Source organism: Chenopodium album, chromosome 9, assembly GCF_948465745.1.
Source record: "Chenopodium album chromosome 9, dcCheAlbu1.1, whole genome shotgun sequence".
Taxonomy (NCBI): Eukaryota; Viridiplantae; Streptophyta; class Magnoliopsida; order Caryophyllales; family Amaranthaceae; genus Chenopodium; species Chenopodium album.
Window position 1 is genome coordinate 37,953,619 of NC_137842.1, and position 6,550 is coordinate 37,960,168.

Genomic DNA, 6,550 nt, shown 5'->3' on the forward strand with positions numbered 1-6,550 from the left:
CATAAAAATCTTATGCATGTATAGAAACTTGCTTTTATTGTTTGAAGTTTAACAAAAATAACTATGCTTAAATATGTAAACAGTAATTATATAGATTTATTTTATACATAAGATAAGCCAATGAGAGAGTGACATTTGTCATCCTCACATTGAGGCGCTTGTCTTTTAGTATAATATATAGATAGATTTGTGGGCCAACTAGCCAAAAGCCAACAAAAAAGCTACTCAAAGCAGCTTTTTCATTTTGGCTTAAAAGCTAGCTTTTTCGCTGACTAAAAAGCCAATTACCAAACACATTTTTTGGCTATTTGACCACCTAAAAAAGCCAAAAGCCAAAAGTTAACAAAAAAGCCATTGAAAAGCCAATTACCAAACATGGCCACAAGCAAAGTGCTACATATAAGTTATTTACTACACCATACTTTTTTTTTATAAGGTAAGAAAAAAGGAAATAATTAAGACCTCGGCCTCACGAGGGGCGATCCTAAAGCATCTGAGGCGAGAATAGGGAATAAAGCCGAAGAGGTACAAAATGAAATACCCAATTTGTCGGTGACAAGATGCCCAACATTTGCTATCCAAGCTGCTGCTCTATTTGCTTTTCTGTAGACATGCCGGAGTTCCCAATGGGGAAATTTGCGAAGTAGGATCTTGATTTCTTCTATAATGTGATCAATTTTCCATGGGGTCGACCAAATACCGTTTACTGCGTTGACAACTAGCAGGTTGTCCCATTCAATGTGAAAACTTTGTATTCCTTGTTGGAGGGCAAGGATGATTCCCTTGTGGAGGCCAAAAGCTTCAACTACGAAGACGTTGGTGGTTCCCAGGTTGAAAGCTTGTGCTGCAATGGGTGTACCTTCACCGTCTCTAATGATGACTCCTGCTGCTACTGAGTTGTTTTTTACTGAACCGTCGAAGTTGAGTTTAAAAGAATTGAGAGGAGGAACCTCCCATGCAACCTACTATGGGTTGGGGTGGTTTCACTAGTGGAAAAATTGTCATTCGTAATGGGCTATTTGTAACGGACAAAGCTATGCCCATTACAATAAACATATTTGTAACGGTCAAAATAACAATCCGTTACAAATGTATATTATTCCTAACGGACACTATATTGCTCGTTACACGGAAACTATGTTATTTGTAACGGGAAACATACTGCCCGTTACGAATACTATTTATTTGTAACGGACAAGATAGTGCACGTTACAACTGTTCAAATTTGGTCTAGACCGTCCAGTTATGAGAAAAGCCCATTTTTAAAATTAGGGTTTCATCTCTCCTCTAGTCCTTAGCCGTCATCCTACCCTCTTTCCTCTCTGCTATCTCATTTCACACATTCACTCAATCTCTCTCTTCTCCTCAAGTCCTAACTCAATCTCCTCCATTTTTATATTTTTACGAACAGCGGAACAAGCTCAGGATTCCGAACATCAAAATTCGTCGATCATCCGTCGGATCTCTGCAAAGCGGTGGATTTTGGGGTATTTTCACATTTTTCCAGAAATTCAACTCAATTTCTCACTCGCTAGGTGATTAATCCTTGATTCATTGACTTTAATTGCTTAATTCTTTTGATTTTTTTTTTTTATTTGGTAAATTTTTCAATTGAGAGAATTAAAATTTGCAAAGCTGAATTGGTTTATGGTGTAATTTGGAAGAGAAACGGATGAAATTATGAGAAATTGATAGCTGAATGTTGCTATTTCAGGATAGGTTATCGTTAATCCTTTCTAATTTTGAATTAAATGGGTGAAATAGAAAGAAACGTATTATTTGGTTTTTTTAGGGCTATTATTATTTCTTAATTTGATTGTTTGTACTTGAATATTTGAAAAATACTTTGAATTTGTGCCTTTCCTTGGCGGCGGCGACTGTAACTAGGTTTTTGGTTGGTTCAGTATTATTTTTTGCTAGAATTTTGTGTTTATGGTTTATGTTTGATGTTCTTATTTCCGTTATATGTTTGTTTAGTGAGGACTTGATTAGTTGGTGATAAGGTTGCCTATATCTGGTTCGATTTAGATGTTTCGAATGCATGTGGATGTTAAAGCCTATATACTTATATCTTGTGTGCCCAGTTTATTTTGATTTATGATCGTAGTATGTCACTTTGGCCTCTGCATCGTTTTGATTTTTCTAATATTAAAAGGGTGTCTATATTGAGGATTGAATTGGTGCTGAATCTTTAGATTTCACCTTGTGAGTAGTCTACTATACTGTACATTAGAAGGTAATAAGATTACTTGTAATGCAGCAAATCTATTTTTATTTTAGATAATTTTTTTGTTTCTACTTTTTAAGTCTTTGTCCCACCTTTTGTTTTTAAGCCAAAGTGCAATGCGATATGTTTTGTGAATGAATAAATATGAGAGAAATATTAAATAACTCTGTTTCGTGAATCATATAGTAGCCAATTCTGACATGATTGTGTGTCACATTGGGTATGATATAACTATGCAAGTAAATTGCTATCTTTTATCATTTGTCTTTTAAGGTGGATGTAAGAAATTTGCAATTCACGAATGTGATGATTGTGGAGTTTAAAAATTTTAAGCTTTAATTTAGACCGTTAATGTGATGGTTGTATTTTGTAGATGGGGTCCACTTCTTGAGCAAGCCACCTACAAGAATCGGCAGCGTCTTTATCTCTCTGAACAGTCAATATCATCCTCATGATTTATCTTTTCATTTAATTTTGTTGTGAAGTTCTATCATCTTTTTACTAAATGATGATCCTCCTTATCTTTATTTTCAGACTGATGGGAGTGTTCCTAATACACTTGTTATTGCAAATGTTGAAGTTGTTAAGCCTAGAGTTGCTGCTGCAGAGCATATATCTCAGGTAATATCATCTTTACATGCTAACTTCTTTGTCAGAAATTTTCTTCTACTAGTACTTGTAGTTTAGAATGCTTAGCCTCTAAACTTTGTTTTCTTTTTTGATCTTGTTATCTCAGTTTAATGAAGAGGCTCGCTCTCCGTTTGTAAAGAAGTTCAAAACCATCATACATCCTGGGGAGGTATGCTTATTTTTCCGTTGCCAAGGGGTTAATTAATAATCATGTAGTGAGCTTGCTTGTTGAGCACTTTCAAACTAGTTTCATATAGTGTTGTTATCTAGGATTGATGGAAGCTAGATGTTCTGATATTATAATATATGAAGTAAATTGATTTAATATTTGAGTCTTTTTTGTAAATCATATCACACATAAAGTATTCTGATTCTCTGTAGTCATGAGTACTTGACCAAGTTTTAGTGATATTCAAACTATTTGTTTATGTCTAGTTCATATTTTATTTCCCTACTTGTTTATATAATGATCACTACTAAGTTTGTATGGATGCCCAAAGAGAGCTGTTGTGGCTCTTGGCCAACTAGATTTATTGAAAAATGTTATTGAAGATCCTTCCAACTACAATGTGTAAGAATTCATTTAGATAGATTGTCTTTGAGTAGTGACGTATATGATTGAAATCTCAATTGTCGGTCAATGTTTGACTTGCTCTCTGTGAATCAATCAATTTGTGGTACTTGGATGACCCTCATTCAAACTTGCACATTGAGGGGCCTGATGATCTGATGAGGCTAGTATCAGTAGTTTATTTTGATGTTATTGAATATTGAATGTCTTGGGGCAGTGTCATATCCATGATTATGAGGCTTTGGAGAGTATAAGGAGTAGTTGATCATGTTGGTTATGACCTATATGGGTGGTTGTATGATCATGGCATGATCTATTTATTACTTAGTATTATGTTGTGTGATTTGTGGAAAAGAGAGAGAATGGATTGTGTGATGTTGATAGCCAATTCTGTTATCGAATTACTAAGTTACGTTTATAATTTCTGCAGAGTACAGAACAGTCTCAAGAGTGGCAGGGCCACTAGTTATTCTGGAGAAGGTTAAGGTAAGTCTGGTGTTGTTTTTTTTCCTTTGTCCCAATTAATATCTATCTGGATCAATTTTACTTAGTTTACTGTTAAATTTACAATTTTAATGAATTGTGTGCCTATTTGCAACAGGGACCTATATTTCAAGAAATCGTGAATATTCATTTGGGAGACGGATCAACTCGCATGTGTCAAGTTTTGGAAGTTGATGGTGAGAAGGCTGTAGTTCAGGTACTTGAAGTTTGGATTTTGAACTGTTTGTTTATCTTTTACATTTTGTGACACTAGTTTTTTCTGATCTGCTATCACTAATCCTAGTACTATTAGTCAATGCTTCTACAAATGGGAGAATTTTAAGCAGTTTTTGTCTTATGATGGAAATTTACTCAGGCAATCTGATTTATATTTCTGGTAGGTGTTTGAAGGAACATCTGGATTTGACAACAAATATACTACCGTGCAGTTCACTGGTGAGGTAAGGAGACTCGGACTATCTGTGATTTTCAGTAACAAGACTTAACAACACAAGCTATAGCACTAAATGGTTGATTGCATGAATATTGTTAGATTAGATTCTTTTATTTTATGAAGAGTGGATTCTCAGTGTTTTTTCAAGGTGTATCTATATCTTCATTGTGTGTTATTTATTAATTGCTAGAAAATTATTTTACCCGATGATTTAGATAAATATGGTTGATGACTAATTTAGTTTCTAATTATAACTCATCTTTTTGCTGTGTCTCTATGCTCTTCTTTTTTTCTTGCTTTGTTTGAACTTAGTGTACTAATGATTTGGGTATTGGTGGTCTTAAATTCTTCTAAGTTTAAAATATAATGCTCAAGAAGCTCCAGTTCAAGGGCTCAGTATTTAAGGGAAGTTATGTGATGCTAAAGTGATTCTCTATCAAAAAAAGAAAACTTCAGAATGAAATATCTGCTTGTAGCCTAGTACCTATAGGATTTTCATGAGACATTGGCCCCAAGTCATTATATTTTGTTTCTTGCATATTCCTTTACTCTCTTACCCCCCCCCCCCCCCCCTCCTTTCCTCCTCTTCCTGATTTTTGTTGATGTATGTCTCTTTTTCTTATCTTATTTGGGATTTAATAACAATAATTGCTTGTACCTTAGGAAGCTTCTGAAATGGATTTTCTTTTAACTTTGTGGGTCTTTCTGATACAAACCTTTTGACTGCTTGGTTAAAGCTCAATCGATTACTTTTGTTCTTACCCCTTTTATTGGTTTTCTGAGCTGTTTGTGATTCTTTTTGTTGGAGTTTGATTGTATTGTTGGGGAATTGAACTGGGTATTTGTTTAATTTTTCTGGGGTTTGTTAGATTTTTTTGTTGGGGGTTGAATTGGGTTAATTGCTGTTAATTCATATGCTTTTGGTTGAATTATTAAAGGAATTAAATGGAATTGGCATAATTTCTTATGTTTCTAAGTTGGAAATTTGTTTATTTTGATGATTCTACTAAACGATGAATGTGATTATTTTCTAGGTTGTCTTGAAGATTTATTGGAGGTAACTTGAAGATGGTGTTTGGAGGCAGCCTCAGAATTTAGATCAAAGTTGTAGCTACTCGGAAAAATGGTGGAAGATGTAAATTATTCAACACACTATTTTAGAGGAAAATAATTTAAATCTGATGGTAGTCTTAAGTAAACTTGTTTAATTATTATTACAATTGAGATTTGCTTTTGCTTTGTATTAGTTTTAGTTGTTAGGAAATAATTGTATATTACTCTGTAATTATTAAGTGTATACTATACTTGTATAAAATATATATACAGAGTATATATTAATTGATAAAATAATTGTGCAAGCTAGTTGTCTAGCATGTGCTGTATTTTTTTTTAATTGAATCTCATAGTATTCGTAACGGGCACCTAAAAAGCCCATTACATAACCCATTATTCGTAAAGGAAACATCCGTTACGAATAATCGTGACGGGTTTTTCAGATGCCCGTTACGAATAACCTGTTATTCATAACGGACGATGCCCGTTACAAATAAGAAAGGCCATCCGTAACGGCCGTATACGTAATGGCCGCTGCCCGTTACGGATGGGCAATTTTTGCCAGTAACGAATGGCCTTTTTTCCACTAGTGTTTGGGCGAGGTGATGGGTTTGGGATCTCTGCATTGGAGATCCCGAGCTTAAAGAGGTATCGATGAGAATGTAGTAATTCCACTCTGTGAACGCAAATTGCGCTTGGTGGAAGGTTTTAGATATGCTAAAAATATCATTCTTGAAAACAATAGAGTTTCGTTCTTTCCAAATACACCATAAAAAGAAGATAAATTTTCGGAGGGAGGAGTTGTTTTTCCAAATCGTAGATAATGTCGCTATCAAGTTTGTGGGTGGAAGTGTACCAGGAAACCAGTTTTGGGTTAAAGTGTTGTTCCAAATTTCTTTGGCTTTATCACAAGAAATAAGTGGTCGTGAGTTTCTGGATAGACGGAACAAAAGGTGCAATGATTGAAAGGAATAATCTTTCACTTATAGAGGGTGTCTCTAACTCCAAGACTATTATGCATTATTTGCCATAAGAGGATTTGGAGTTTAGGCGGGATGTCCAATTTTCATATCCAACGATGCGGCCATTTTATAGCATTTAGCTCTTAATCATGTGATAACAATGTTGCCGA

General features: G+C 34.6%; 1 long non-coding RNA gene across 2 annotated transcripts; it reads left to right on the forward strand.

The window, feature by feature from the left end:
* Positions 1-1,260: 1,260 nt before the first annotated feature.
* LOC145559741 (uncharacterized) lies at positions 1,261-5,682 on the forward strand. 2 transcript variants are annotated; one of them, XR_014092916.1, is made up of 8 exons: positions 1,261-1,535; positions 2,601-2,663; positions 2,762-2,848; positions 2,964-3,026; positions 3,859-3,914; positions 4,030-4,128; positions 4,313-4,372; positions 5,400-5,682. It is a non-coding gene; the product is annotated as an uncharacterized LOC145559741 (long non-coding RNA). The 2 variants fall into 2 exon arrangements; XR_014092915.1 differs by having other exon boundaries at positions 1,262-1,535; positions 2,601-2,848.
* Positions 5,683-6,550: the final 868 nt, after the last annotated feature.